Source organism: Toxotes jaculatrix, chromosome 24, assembly GCF_017976425.1.
Source record: "Toxotes jaculatrix isolate fToxJac2 chromosome 24, fToxJac2.pri, whole genome shotgun sequence".
Classification (NCBI taxonomy): domain Eukaryota; kingdom Metazoa; phylum Chordata; class Actinopteri; family Toxotidae; genus Toxotes; species Toxotes jaculatrix.
In genome coordinates this window covers 12,501-28,523 of record NC_054417.1, presented here as the reverse complement: position 1 = coordinate 28,523, position 16,023 = coordinate 12,501, and positions in this window count along the sequence as shown.

Below are 16,023 nucleotides of genomic sequence, written 5' to 3'. Positions count from 1 at the left end.
TACTATGACGCTTTTTATGACTTTTGGAGGTCGGAAAAAATGTTGACTTTTTTTGCCCGAAAAAAACGACATACTATACTATGACGTTTTATATGACTTTTGGAGGTCGAAAAAAATGTTGACTTTTTTTGCCCGAAAAAAACGCCATACTATACTATGACGTTTTTTATGAGTTTTTATGACATTTTGAGGTCAAAAAAATTTTGACTTTTTTTGCCCGAGAAAATCGACATACTATACTATGACGTTTTTTATGACTTTTGGAGGTCGAAAAAAATGTTGATTTTTTTTTTCCGAAAAAAACGCCATACTATACTATGACGTTTTTTATGAGTTTTTATGACATTTTGAGGTCGAAAAAAATGTTGATTTTTTTTGCCCGAAAAAAACGACATACTATACTATGACATTTTTTATGAGTTTTTATGACATTTTGAGGTCAAAAAAAAGTTGACTTTTTTTGCCCGAAAAAAACGACATACTATACTATGACGTTTTTTATGACTTTTGGAGGTCGAAAAAAATGTTGACTATTTTTGCCCGAAAAAAACGACATACTATACTATGTGGTTTTTTATGACTTTTGGAGGTCGAAAAAAATGTTGACTTTTTTTGCCCGAAAAAAACGACATACTATACTATGACGTTTTTTATGACTTTTGGAGGTCGAAAAAAATGTTGACTTTTTTTGCCCGAGAAAATCGCCATACTATACTATGACGTTTTTTATGACTTTTGGAGGTCGAAAAAAATGTTGATTTTTTTTTTCCGAAAAAAACGCCATACTATACTATGACGTTTTTAGGAGTTTTTATGACATTTTGAGGTCAAAAAAAATGTTGACTTTTTTTGCCCGAAAAAAACGACATACTATACTATGACGTTTTTTATGACTTTTGGAGGTCGGAAAAAATGTTGACTTTTTTTGCCCGAAAAAAACGACATACTATACTATGACGTTTTATATGACTTTTGGAGGTCGAAAAAAATGTTGACTTTTTTTGCCCGAAAAAAACGCCATACTATACTATGACGTTTTTTATGAGTTTTTATGACATTTTGGAGGTCGAAAAAAATGTTGATTTTTTTTTTTCCGAAAAAAACGCCATACTATACTATGACGTTTTTTATGAGTTTTTATGACATTTTGAGGTCGAAAAAAATGTTGACTTTTTTTGCCCGAAAAAAACGACATACTATACTATGTGGTTTTTTATGACTTTTGGAGGTCGAAAAAAATGTTGACTTTTTTTGCCCGAAAAAAACGACATACTATACTATGACATTTTTTATGAGTTTTTATGACATTTTGAGGTCGAAAAAAATGTTGACTTTTTTTGCCCGAAAAAAACGCCATACTATACTATGACGTTTTTTATGACTTTTGGAGGTCGAAAAAAATGTTGACTTTTTTTGCCCGAAAAAAACGCCATACTATACTATGACGTTTTTTATGACTTTTGGAGTTCGAAAAAAATGTTGACTTTTTTTGCCCGAAAAAAACGCCATACTATACTATGACGTTTTTCATGACTTTTTGAGGTCGAAGAAAATGTTGACTTTTTTTGCCCGAAAAAAACGCCATACTATACTATGACGTTTTTTATGACTTTTGGAGTTCGAAAAAAATGTTGACTTTTTTTGCCCGAAAAAAACGACATACTATACTATGACGTTTTTTATGAGTTTTTATGACATTTTTAGGTCGAAAAAAAAATGTTGACTTTTTTTGCCCGAAAAAAACGACATACTATACTATAACGTTTTTCATGACTTTTGGAGGTCGAAAAAAATTTTGACTTTTTTTGCCTGAAAAAAACGACATACTATACTATGACGTTTTTTATGACTTTTGGAGGTCGGAAAAAATGTTGACTTTTTTTGCCCGAAAAAAACGACATACTATACTATGACGTTTTTTAAGACTTTTGGAGGTCGAAGAAAATGTTGACTTTTTTTGCCCGAAAAAAACGACATACTATACTATGACGTTTTTTATGAGTTTTTATGACATTTTTAGGTCGAAAAAATTTTGACTTTTTTTGCCTGAAAAAAACGACATACTATACTATGACGTTTTTTATGAGTTTTTATGACATTTTGAGGTCGAAAAAAATGTTGACTTTTTTTGCCCGAAAAAAATGACATACTATACTATGACGTTTTTTGAGTTTTGGAGGTCGAAAAAAATGTTGACTTTTTTTGCCCGAAAAAAACGCCATACTATACTATGGCGTTTTTATGAGTTTTTATGACATTTTGAGGTCGAAAAAAATGTTGACTTTTTTTGCCCGAAACAAACGCCATACTATACTATGACGTTTTTATGACTTTTGGAGGTCGAAAAAAATGTTGACTTTTTTTGCCCGAAAAAAACGCCATACTATACTATGACGTTTTTTATGACTTTTGGAGTTCGAAAAAAATGTTGACTTTTTTTGCCCGAAAAAAACGACATACTATACTATGACGTTTTTTATGAGTTTTTATGACATTTTGAGGTCGAAAAAAATTTTGACTTTTTTTGCCTGAAAAAAACGACATACTATACTATGACGTTTTTTATGAGTTTTTATGACATTTTGAGGTCGAAAAAAAAATGTTGACTTTTTTTGCCCGAAAAAAACGACATACTATACTATAACGTTTTTTATGAGTTTTTTTGACATTTTGAGGTCGAAAAAAATGTTGACTTTTTTTGCCCGAAAAAAACGACATACTATACTATGACGTTTTTTATGACTTTTGGAGGTCGAAAAAAATGTTGATTTTTTTTTCCGAAAAAAACGCCATACTATACTATGACGTTTTTTATGAGTTTTTATGACATTTTGAGGTCGAAAAAAATGTTGATTTTTTTTGCCCGAAAAAAACGACATACTATACTATGTGGTTTTTTATGACTTTTGGAGGTCGAAAAAAATGTTGACTTTTTTTGCCCGAAAAAAACGACATACTATACTATGACATTTTTTATGAGTTTTTATGACATTTTGAGGTAAAAAAAAAGTTGACTTTTTTTGCCCGAAAAAAACGACATACTATACTATGACGTTTTTTATGACTTTTGGAGGTCGAAAAAAACGTTGACTTTTTTTGCCCGAAAAAAACGACATACTATACTATGACGTTTTTTATGACTTTTGAGGTCGAAAAAAATGTTGACTTTTTTTGCCCGAAAAAAACGACATACTATACTATGACGTTTTTTATGAGTTTTTTTGACATTTTGAGGTCGAAAAAAATGTTGACTTTTTTTGCCCGAAAAAAACGACATACTATACTATGACGTTTTTTATGACTTTTGGAGGTCGAAAAAAACTTTGACTTTTTTTGCCCGAAAAAAACGCCATACTATACTATGACGTTTTATATGACTTTTGGAGGTCGAAAAAAATGTTGACTTTTTTTGCCCGAAAAAAACGCCATACTATACTATGACGTTTTTTATGAGTTTTTATGACATTTTGAGGTCGAAAAAAATGTTGACTATTTTTGCCCGAAAAAAACGACATACTATACTATGACGTTTTTTATGACTTTTGAGGTCGAAAAAAATGTTGACTTTTTTTGCCCGAAAAAAACGACATACTATACTATGACGTTTTTTATGACTTTTGGAGGTCGAAAAAAATGTTGACTTTTTTTGCCCGAAAAAAACGACATACTATACTATGACGTTTTTTATGACTTTTGGAGGTCGGAAAATATGTTGACTTTTTTTGCCCGAAAAAAACGACATACTATACTATGACGTTTTTTATGACTTTTGGAGGTCGAAGAAAATGTTGACTTTTTTTGCCTGAAAAAAACGACATACTATACTATGACGTTTTTTATGACTTTTGAGGTCGAAAAAAATGTTGACTTTTTTTGCCCGAAAAAAACGACATACTATACTATGACGTTTTTTATGACTTTTGGAGGTCGAAAAAAATGTTGACTTTTTTTGCCCGAAAAAAACGACATACTATACTATGACGTTTTTTATGACTTTTGGAGGTCGGAAAATATGTTGACTTTTTTTGCCCGAAAAAAACGACATACTATACTATGACGTTTTTTATGACTTTTGGAGGTCGAAGAAAATGTTGACTTTTTTTGCCCGAAAAAAACGACATACTATACTATGACGTTTTTTATGACTTTTGGAGGTCGAAAAAAATTTTGACTTTTTTTGCCCGAAAAAAACGACATACTATACTATGACGCTTTTTATGACTTTTGGAGGTCGGAAAAAATGTTGACTTTTTTTGCCCGAAAAAAACGACATACTATACTATGACGTTTTATATGACTTTTGGAGGTCGAAAAAAATGTTGACTTTTTTTGCCCGAAAAAAACGACATACTATACTATGACGTTTTTTATGAGTTTTTATGACATTTTGAGGTCAAAAAAATTTTGACTTTTTTTGCCCGAGAAAATCGACATACTATACTATGACGTTTTTTATGACTTTTGGAGGTCGAAAAAAATGTTGATTTTTTTTTTCCGAAAAAAACGCCATACTATACTATGACGTTTTTTATGAGTTTTTATGACATTTTGAGGTCGAAAAAAATGTTGATTTTTTTTGCCCGAAAAAAACGACATACTATACTATGACATTTTTTATGAGTTTTTATGACATTTTGAGGTCAAAAAAAAGTTGACTTTTTTTGCCCGAAAAAAACGACATACTATACTATGACGTTTTTTATGACTTTTGGAGGTCGAAAAAAATGTTGACTATTTTTGCCCGAAAAAAACGACATACTATACTATGTGGTTTTTTATGACTTTTGGAGGTCGAAAAAAATGTTGACTTTTTTTGCCCGAAAAAAACGACATACTATACTATGACGTTTTTTATGACTTTTGGAGGTCGAAAAAAATGTTGACTTTTTTTGCCCGAGAAAATCGCCATACTATACTATGACGTTTTTTATGACTTTTGGAGGTCGAAAAAAATGTTGATTTTTTTTTTCCGAAAAAAACGCCATACTATACTATGACGTTTTTAGGAGTTTTTATGACATTTTGAGGTCAAAAAAAATGTTGACTTTTTTTGCCCGAAAAAAACGACATACTATACTATGACGTTTTTTATGACTTTTGGAGGTCGGAAAAAATGTTGACTTTTTTTGCCCGAAAAAAACGACATACTATACTATGACGTTTTATATGACTTTTGGAGGTCGAAAAAAATGTTGACTTTTTTTGCCCGAAAAAAACGCCATACTATACTATGACGTTTTTTATGAGTTTTTATGACATTTTGGAGGTCGAAAAAAATGTTGATTTTTTTTTTCCGAAAAAAACGCCATACTATACTATGACGTTTTTTATGAGTTTTTATGACATTTTGAGGTCGAAAAAAATGTTGACTTTTTTTGCCCGAAAAAAACGACATACTATACTATGTGGTTTTTTATGACTTTTGGAGGTCGAAAAAAATGTTGACTTTTTTTGCCCGAAAAAAACGACATACTATACTATGACATTTTTTATGAGTTTTTATGACATTTTGAGGTCGAAAAAAATGTTGACTTTTTTTGCCCGAAAAAAACGCCATACTATACTATGACGTTTTTTATGACTTTTGGAGGTCGAAAAAAATGTTGACTTTTTTTGCCCGAAAAAAACGCCATACTATACTATGACGTTTTTTATGACTTTTGGAGTTCGAAAAAAATGTTGACTTTTTTTGCCCGAAAAAAACGACATACTATACTATGACGTTTTTTATGAGTTTTTATGACATTTTGAGGTCGAAAAAAATTTTGACTTTTTTTGCCTGAAAAAAACGACATACTATACTATGACGTTTTTTATGACTTTTGAGGTCGAAAAAAATTTTGACTTTTTTTGCCTGAAAAAAACGCCATACTATACTATGACGTTTTTTATGACTTTTGGAGGTCGGAAAAAATGTTGACTTTTTTTGCCCGAAAAAAACGACATACTATACTATGACGTTTTTTATGACTTTTGGAGGTCGAAGAAAATGTTGACTTTTTTTGCCCGAAAAAAACGACATACTATACTATGACGTTTTTTATGACTTTTGGAGGTCGAAAAAAATTTTGACTTTTTTTGCCCGAAAAAAACGACATACTACACTATGACGTTTTTTATGACTTTTGGAGGTCGGAAAAAATGTTGACTTTTTTTGCCCGAAAAAAACGACATACTATACTATGACGTTTTTTATGACTTTTGGAGGTCGAAAAAAATGTTGACTTTTTTTGCCCGAAAAAAACGCCATACTATACTATGACGTTTTTTATGACTTTTGGAGTTCGAAAAAAATGTTGACTTTTTTTGCCCGAAAAAAACGACATACTATACTATGACGTTTTTCATGACTTTTTGAGGTCGAAGAAAATGTTGACTTTTTTTGCCCGAAAAAAACGCCATACTATACTATGACGTTTTTTATGACTTTTGGAGTTCGAAAAAAATGTTGACTTTTTTTGCCCGAAAAAAACGACATACTATACTATGACGTTTTTTATGAGTTTTTATGACATTTTTAGGTCGAAAAAAAAATGTTGACTTTTTTTGCCCGAAAAAAACGACATACTATACTATAACGTTTTTCATGACTTTTGGAGGTCGAAAAAAATTTTGACTTTTTTTGCCTGAAAAAAACGACATACTATACTATGACGTTTTTTATGACTTTTGGAGGTCGGAAAAAATGTTGACTTTTTTTGCCCGAAAAAAACGACATACTATACTATGACGTTTTTTAAGACTTTTGGAGGTCGAAGAAAATGTTGACTTTTTTTGCCCGAAAAAAACGACATACTATACTATGACGTTTTTTATGAGTTTTTATGACATTTTTAGGTCGAAAAAATTTTGACTTTTTTTGCCTGAAAAAAACGACATACTATACTATGACGTTTTTTATGAGTTTTTATGACATTTTGAGGTCGAAAAAAATGTTGACTTTTTTTGCCCGAAAAAAATGACATACTATACTATGACGTTTTTTGAGTTTTGGAGGTCGAAAAAAATGTTGACTTTTTTTGCCCGAAAAAAACGCCATACTATACTATGGCGTTTTTATGAGTTTTTATGACATTTTGAGGTCGAAAAAAATGTTGACTTTTTTTGCCCGAAACAAACGCCATACTATACTATGACGTTTTTATGACTTTTGGAGGTCGAAAAAAATTTTGACTTTTTTTGCCTGAAAAAAACGACATACTATACTATGACGTTTTTTATGAGTTTTTATGACATTTTGAGGTCGAAAAAAAAATGTTGACTTTTTTTGCCCGAAAAAAACGACATACTATACTATAACGTTTTTTATGAGTTTTTTTGACATTTTGAGGTCGAAAAAAATGTTGACTTTTTTTGCCCGAAAAAAACGACATACTATACTATGACGTTTTTTATGACTTTTGGAGGTCGAAAAAAATGTTGACTTTTTTTGCCCGAGAAAATCGACATACTATACTATGACGTTTTTTATGACTTTTGGAGGTCGAAAAAAATGTTGATTTTTTTTTCCCGAAAAAAACGCCATACTATACTATGACGTTTTTAGGAGTTTTTATGACATTTTGAGGTCGAAAAAAATGTTGACTTTTTTTGCCCGAAAAAAACGACATACTATACTATGACGTTTTTTATGACTTTTGGAGGTCGGAAAAAATGTTGACTTTTTTTGCCCGAAAAAAACGACATACTATACTATGACGTTTTATATGACTTTTGGAGGTCGAAAAAAATGTTGACTTTTTTTGCCCGAAAAAAACGCCATACTATACTATGACGTTTTTTATGAGTTTTTATGACATTTTGGAGGTCGAAAAAAATGTTGATTTTTTTTTTCCGAAAAAAACGCCATACTATACTATGACGTTTTTTATGAGTTTTTATGACATTTTGAGGTCGAAAAAAATGTTGACTTTTTTTGCACGAAAAAAATGCCATACTATACTATGACGTTTTTTATGAGTTTTTATGACATTTTGAGGTCGAAAAAAATGTTGACTTTTTTTGCCCGAAAAAAACGCCATACTATACTATGGCGTTTTTATGAGTTTTTATGACATTTTGAGGTCGAAAAAAATTTTGACTTTTTTTGCCTGAAAAAAACGACATACTATACTATGACGTTTTTTATGACTTTTGGAGGTCGAAAAAAATGTTGATTTTTTTTGCCCGAAAAAAACGACATACTACACTATGACGTTTTTTATGAGTTTTTATGACATTTTGAGGTCAAAAAAATTTTGACTTTTTTTGCCCGAGAAAATCGACATACTATACTATGACGTTTTTTATGACTTTTGGAGGTCGAAAAAAATGTTGATTTTTTTTTTCCGAAAAAAACGCCATACTATACTATGACGTTTTTTATGAGTTTTTATGACATTTTGAGGTCGAAAAAAATGTTGACTTTTTTTGCCCGAAAAAAACGACATACTATACTATGTGGTTTTTTATGACTTTTGGAGGTCGAAAAAAATGTTGACTTTTTTTGCCCGAAAAAAACGACATACTATACTATGACATTTTTTATGAGTTTTTATGACATTTTGAGGTCAAAAAAAATGTTGACTTTTTTTGCCCGAAAAAAACGACATACTATACTATGACGTTTTTTATGACTTTTGGAGGTCGAAAAAAATGTTGACTTTTTTTGCCCGAAAAAAACGACATACTATACTATGACGTTTTTTATGACTTTTGGAGGTCGAAAAAAATGTTGACTATTTTTGCCCGAAAAAAACGACATACTATACTATGTGGTTTTTTATGACTTTTGGAGGTCGAAAAAAATGTTGACTTTTTTTGCCCGAAAAAAACGACATACTATACTATGACGTTTTTTATGACTTTTGGAGGTCGAAAAAAATGTTGACTTTTTTTGCCCGAAAAAAACGACATACTATACTATGTGGTTTTTTATGACTTTTGGAGGTCGAAAAAAATGTTGACTTTTTTTTGCCCGAAAAAAACGCTATACTATACTATGACGTTTTTAGGAGTTTTTATGACATTTTGAGGTCAAAAAAAATGTTGACTTTTTTTGCCCGAAAAAAATGACATACTATACTATGACGTTTTTTGAGTTTTGGAGGTCGAAAAAAATGTTGACTTTTTTTGCCCGAAAAAAACGCCATACTATACTATGGCGTTTTTATGAGTTTTTATGACATTTTGAGGTCGAAAAAAAATTTGACTTTTTTTGCCTGAAAAAAACGACATACTATACTATGACGTTTTTTATGACTTTTGGAGGTCGAAAAAAATGTTGATTTTTTTTGCCCGAAAAAAACGACATACTATACTATGACGTTTTTTATGAGTTTTTATGACATTTTGAGGTCAAAAAAATTTTGACTTTTTTTGCCCGAGAAAATCGACATACTATACTATGACGTTTTTTATGACTTTTGGAGGTCGAAAAAAATGTTGATTTTTTTTTTCCGAAAAAAACGCCATACTATACTATGACGTTTTTTATGAGTTTTTATGACATTTTGAGGTCGAAAAAAATGTTGACTTTTTTTGCCCGAAAAAAACGACATACTATACTATGTGGTTTTTTATGACTTTTGGAGGTCGAAAAAAATGTTGACTTTTTTTGCCCGAAAAAAACGACATACTATACTATGACATTTTTTATGAGTTTTTATGACATTTTGAGGTCAAAAAAAATGTTGACTTTTTTTGCCCGAAAAAAACGACATACTATACTATGACGTTTTTTATGACTTTTGGAGGTCGAAAAAAATGTTGACTTTTTTTGCCCGAAAAAAACGACATACTATACTATGACGTTTTTTATGACTTTTGGAGGTCGAAAAAAATGTTGACTATTTTTGCCCGAAAAAAACGACATACTATACTATGACGTTTTTTATGACTTTTGGAGGTCGAAAAAAATGTTGACTTTTTTTGCCCGAGAAAATCGACATACTATACTATGACGTTTTTTATGACTTTTGGAGGTCGAAAAAAATGTTGATTTTTTTTTTCCGAAAAAAACGCCATACTATACTATGACGTTTTTAGGAGTTTTTATGACATTTTGAGGTCAAAAAAAATGTTGACTTTTTTTGCCCGAAAAAAACGACATACTATACTATGACGTTTTTTATGACTTTTGGAGGTCGGAAAAAATGTTGACTTTTTTTGCCCGAAAAAAACGACATACTATACTATGACGTTTTATATGACTTTTGGAGGTCGAAAAAAATGTTGACTTTTTTTGCCCGAAAAAAACGCCATACTATACTATGACGTTTTTTATGAGTTTTTATGACATTTTGGAGGTCGAAAAAAATGTTGATTTTTTTTTTCCGAAAAAAACGCCATACTATACTATGACGTTTTTTATGAGTTTTTATGACATTTTGAGGTCGAAAAAAATGTTGACTTTTTTTGCCCGAAAAAAACGACATACTATACTATGTGGTTTTTTATGACTTTTGGAGGTCGAAAAAAATGTTGACTTTTTTTGCCCGAAAAAAACGACATACTATACTATGACATTTTTTATGAGTTTTTATGACATTTTGAGGTCAAAAAAAATGTTGACTTTTTTTGCCCGAAAAAAACGACATACTATACTATGACGTTTTTTATGACTTTTGGAGGTCGAAAAAAATGTTGACTTTTTTTGCCCGAAAAAAACGACATACTATACTATGACGTTTTTTATGACTTTTGGAGGTCGAAAAAAATGTTGACTATTTTTGCCCGAAAAAAACGCCATACTATACTATGACGTTTTTTATGACTTTTGGAGGTCGAAAAAAATGTTGACTTTTTTTGCCCGAGAAAATCGACATACTATACTATGACGTTTTTTATGACTTTTGGAGGTCGAAAAAAATGTTGATTTTTTTTTTCCGAAAAAAACGCCATACTATACTATGACGTTTTTAGGAGTTTTTATGACATTTTGAGGTAAAAAAAAATGTTGACTTTTTTTGCCCGAAAAAAACGACATACTATACTATGACGTTTTTTATGACTTTTGGAGGTCGGAAAAAATGTTGACTTTTTTTGCCCGAAAAAAACGACATACTATACTATGACGTTTTATATGACTTTTGGAGGTCGAAAAAAATGTTGACTTTTTTTGCCCGAAAAAAACGCCATACTATACTATGACGTTTTTTATGAGTTTTTATGACATTTTGGAGGTCGAAAAAAATGTTGATTTTTTTTTTCCGAAAAAAACGCCATACTATACTATGACGTTTTTAGGAGTTTTTATGACATTTTGAGGTCAAAAAAAATGTTGACTTTTATTGCCCGAAAAAAACGACATACTATACTATGGCGTTTTTATGAATTTTTATGACATTTTGAGGTCGAAAAAAATTTTGACTTTTTTTGCCTGAAAAAAACGACATACTATACTATGACGTTTTTTATGACTTTTGGAGGTCGAAAAAAATGTTGACATTTTTTGCCCGAAAAAAACGACATACTATACTATGACGTTTTTTATGACTTTTGAGGTCGAAAAAAATGTTGACTTTTTTTGCCCGAAAAAAACGACATACTATACTATGACGTTTTTTATGACTTTTGGAGGTCGAAAAAAATTTTGACTTTTTTTGCCCGAAAAAAACGACATACTATACTATGACGTTTTTTATGACTTTTGGAGGTCGGAAAAAATGTTGACTTTTTTTGCCCGAAAAAAACGACATACTATACTATGACGTTTTATATGACTTTTGGAGGTCGAAAAAAATGTTGACTTTTTTTGCCCGAAAAAAACGCCATACTATACTATGACGTTTTTTATGAGTTTTTATGACATTTTGAGGTCGAAAAAAATTTTGACTTTTTTTGCCCGAGAAAATCGACATACTATACTATGACGTTTTTTATGACTTTTGGAGGTCGAAAAAAATGTTGACTTTTTTTGCCCGAAAAAAACGACATACTATACTATGACATTTTTTATGAGTTTTTATGACATTTTGAGGTCAAAAAAAATGTTGACTTTTTTTGCCCGAAAAAAACGACATACTATACTATGACGTTTTTTATGACTTTTGGAGGTCGAAAAAAATGTTGACTTTTTTTGCCCGAAAAAAACGACATACTATACTATGACGTTTTTTATGACTTTTGGAGGTCGAAAAAAATGTTGACTATTTTTGCCCGAAAAAAACGACATACTATACTATGTGGTTTTTTATGACTTTTGGAGGTCGAAAAAAATGTTGACTTTTTTTGCCCGAAAAAAACGACATACTATACTATGACGTTTTTTATGACTTTTGGAGGTCGAAAAAAATGTTGACTTTTTTTGCCCGAAAAAAACGACATACTATACTATGTGGTTTTTTATGACTTTTGGAGGTCGAAAAAAATGTTGACTTTTTTTTGCCCGAAAAAAACGCTATACTATACTATGACGTTTTTAGGAGTTTTTATGACATTTTGAGGTCAAAAAAAATGTTGACTTTTTTTGCCCGAAAAAAACGACATACTATACTATGACGTTTTTTATGACTTTTGGAGGTCGAAAAAAATGTTGACTTTTTTTGCCCGAAAAAAACGACATACTATACTATGACGTTTTTTATGAGTTTTTATGACATTTTGAGGTCGAAAAAAATGTTGACTTTTTTTGCCCGAAAAAAACGCCATACTATACTATGACCTTTTTTATGACTTTTGGAGTTCGAAAAAAATGTTGACTTTTTTTGCCCGAAAAAAACGCCATACTATACTATGACGTTTTTTATGACTTTTGGAGTTCGAAAAAAATGTTGACTTTTTTTGCCCGAAAAAAACGACATACTATACTATGACGTTTTTTGAGTTTTGGAGGTCGAAAACAATGTTGACTTTTTTTGCCCGAAAAAAACGCCATACTATACTATGGCGTTTTTATGAGTTTTTATGACATTTTGAGGTCGAAAAAAATTTTGACTTTTTTTGCCCGAAAAAAACGCCATACTATACTATGACGTTTTTTATGACTTTTGGAGGTCGAAAAAAATGTTGACTTTTTTTGCCCGAAAAAAACGACATACTATACTATGTGGTTTTTTATGACTTTTGGAGGTCGAAAAAAATGTTGACTTTTTTTGCCCGATCAAAACGCCATACTATACTATGACGTTTTTTATGAAATTTTGAGGTCATACTAAAGTATGAATTTTTTTGTCCGAAAAAAACGCCTTACTATACTATGACGTTTTTTTATGACATTTTGAGGCCGAAAAAAATGTTGACTTTTTTTGGCCTAATTACACAACATACTATACTATGACATTTTTTATGACATTTTGAGGTCAAAATTTTTTTTGACCTTTTGAGTTCTTTCCCTATGCCTTGTACTAGAAAAACTACAAAGAAAACTACAACTAGAAAACTAGAAAAACTAGAACTAGAAAACAAATAAAAGAAAAAAAAGTAGACCAAACAAACAACAACAAACAAGACTTAATTAAGAGAAAGACTACTCACCTGCTATCTAAGAATCCTAAGCATCAGCCCATCCACACTGCAGAAAAACACAACAGTCAGTGACTTGGGAAAATTGGGCCAAAGGCTTGCACTTAAACTCAGTTAGTTAAAGCTAAACCACAGCTTTCACTGTACACCAGGAAGTACAATAACCCGCTAAACATGAACACACAGGCTACAGATAATGAGTTCAGTTCTAACACTACGCCTTGAACTAGAAAAACTACAAAGAAAATCTAGAAAACTACAACTAGAAAACTAGAACTAGAAAACAAATTCAAGAAAAAAAAGTAGACCAAACAAACCACAACAAACAAGACTAAATTAAGAGAAAGACTACTCACCTGCTATCTAAGAATCCTAAGCATCAGCCCGTCCACACTGCAGAAAAACACAACAGTCAGTGACTTGGGAAAATTGGGCCAAAGGCTTGCATTTAAACTCAGTTAAAGCTAAACCACAGCTTTCTCTGTACACCAGGAAGTACAATAAACCGCTAAACATGAACACACAGACTACAGATAATGAGTTCAGTTCTCTCAACTTACCCGAAAATAGAGCTTGGACAAAACACAACAGATTCCTGTATTCAACCAGCAAACAAGAGCAGAAGTTACGGCAACGCTTTATAAGCTGCACCTGAGTGCTCTCCTCCCCAGTCACATTGGTTTGATTAGCACATGGGCAACAGGTGCAACTCAAACAAAGGAAAAGAGTTGAAGCACCTCCTGAAGGCTGAAAAAGGAAAGACTGTGAATGTGCAGCCAAATAGCTCTGACGGTTAATGGATGGTTGGGAACTGTGAGACCGTGGGTTCAATACCCGCGGGTTCCCCAAGAGCAATGGTGACAAAAGGGGTGTTTTGCAAAACAAGTGAGCTTTTTTACCTTCTTGAAAGAAAAATAAAGAAAAAAGAAAACTAAAGAAAACTATATCTCTAAAAAGCTTTTATACTCACCTGCTATTTAAGGATCCTAAGAATCAGCCCATCCACACTGCAGAAAAACACAACAGTCAGTGACTTGGGAAAATTGTGCCATTTAAAGTTAGTTAAAGCTAAACCACAGCTTTCACTGTGCACCAGGAAGTATAATAACAAATAACCCGCTACACATGAACACACAGGCTACAGATAATAATAATAATCTGTATATTCTGAGTGCCTGTACCCTGTACATCTGGTCTTTGCTGCTGTAACAGTGAAATTTCCCCATTGTGGGACTATTACAATTGTGGGACTATCTTATCTTATCCATACCAATATAATACCGCTACAGACCCTGCAACAACACAAATACAGCTCCTCTTAGATTAGTAGATCTTAGCACAGACACTGGTTTAGGTGGATTTCAGTACTTTTTAAAAAAGTGTCAAGCCCTGCTAAGCTATCGGTGATATGATAAATCTATAATCTAACCCTTAGCTCTTTCCAAAATGTTTTTAAAAAATCTTTATGGACATTTCTTGGCTGCCAGACTTACTCTGGAAAATTTGGTGGTAGCATATCTTTCTTTTTCATTTTCTCTCATAAATCTCTTTGATTAGTACATCTAAGCACAGAACATATAATACATGCTTTGACTGATGGGTTAAAATGGCAATTTTATCAATTTAAATCCATGTCTCTTTACAATTAAAACTAATATGTGAAGCCATTGTAGGCAGACCTTTAGTTAGACCCTGAATGACTGATTAAGGTCATAAAGATAAATGTTGCCAGCTTCTTTTGGTCAGGGTGCTCTGCCACTCAGTTACATCAATCAGTTACATCATCTCTTTGGAATATTGGTAAGTGGACAGGGTGGTGGTACGGTGCTCAGTCACTTCTCCACTCAAACCCACCTCATAACTGCTCCTCTCCTCCCTGATGGACGGCACCGGCTCTGACTCCGCTCTACACCCTGCTGGCTTTGGTCTCTGGCTGTGTCTGACCTGGTGATGGGTTTGCTGATCATGACCACTCCCGCAGGGCCACCACCTCACCCAGGCCAACCCATCTTGGACAGACTGCCCTGTTTGTTTTGTAGAAAACAGGACAAAAGTTTTTTTTATGACATTATAAGGTCAAAATTTTTTTTGACTTTTTTTGGTCTAATTAGACGCCTTACTATACTATGACATTTTTATGACATTTTGAGGTTTAGGGTTAGGGAGAGGAAACTGAACCCATGTCCCGTAGGGTTAGGGAGAGGAAGCTGAACCCATCTCCCGTAGGAGACAGGAGGTGCACGGTCCTTCGACCCCGCAGGTCCCACGCTAAACTGGATCCGCTGCTGTTGACGGAAGCGTTGGCGTTTTCTGCCATAACGCACTTCCGTCCAGCCCCCGTCCATCATTGTTTGTTTTTTTGAATGTTGTGTCGTAGGTCTTTTGTTATATATATTTTAAATGAAGTTAGGGTTAGGTTAGAGAGGATTAATTCTTAAAAAAGGGTTAGGGCTAGGGCTAGGGCTAGGGGTTAGGGTTAGGGCTAGGGTTAGGGGTTAGGGTTAGGGTTAGGGTTAGGTCGAGGGGTTGGTGCCTGTCTCCAATTGGAGACAGGTGGTGCTAGGGTTAGGGAGAGGAAAC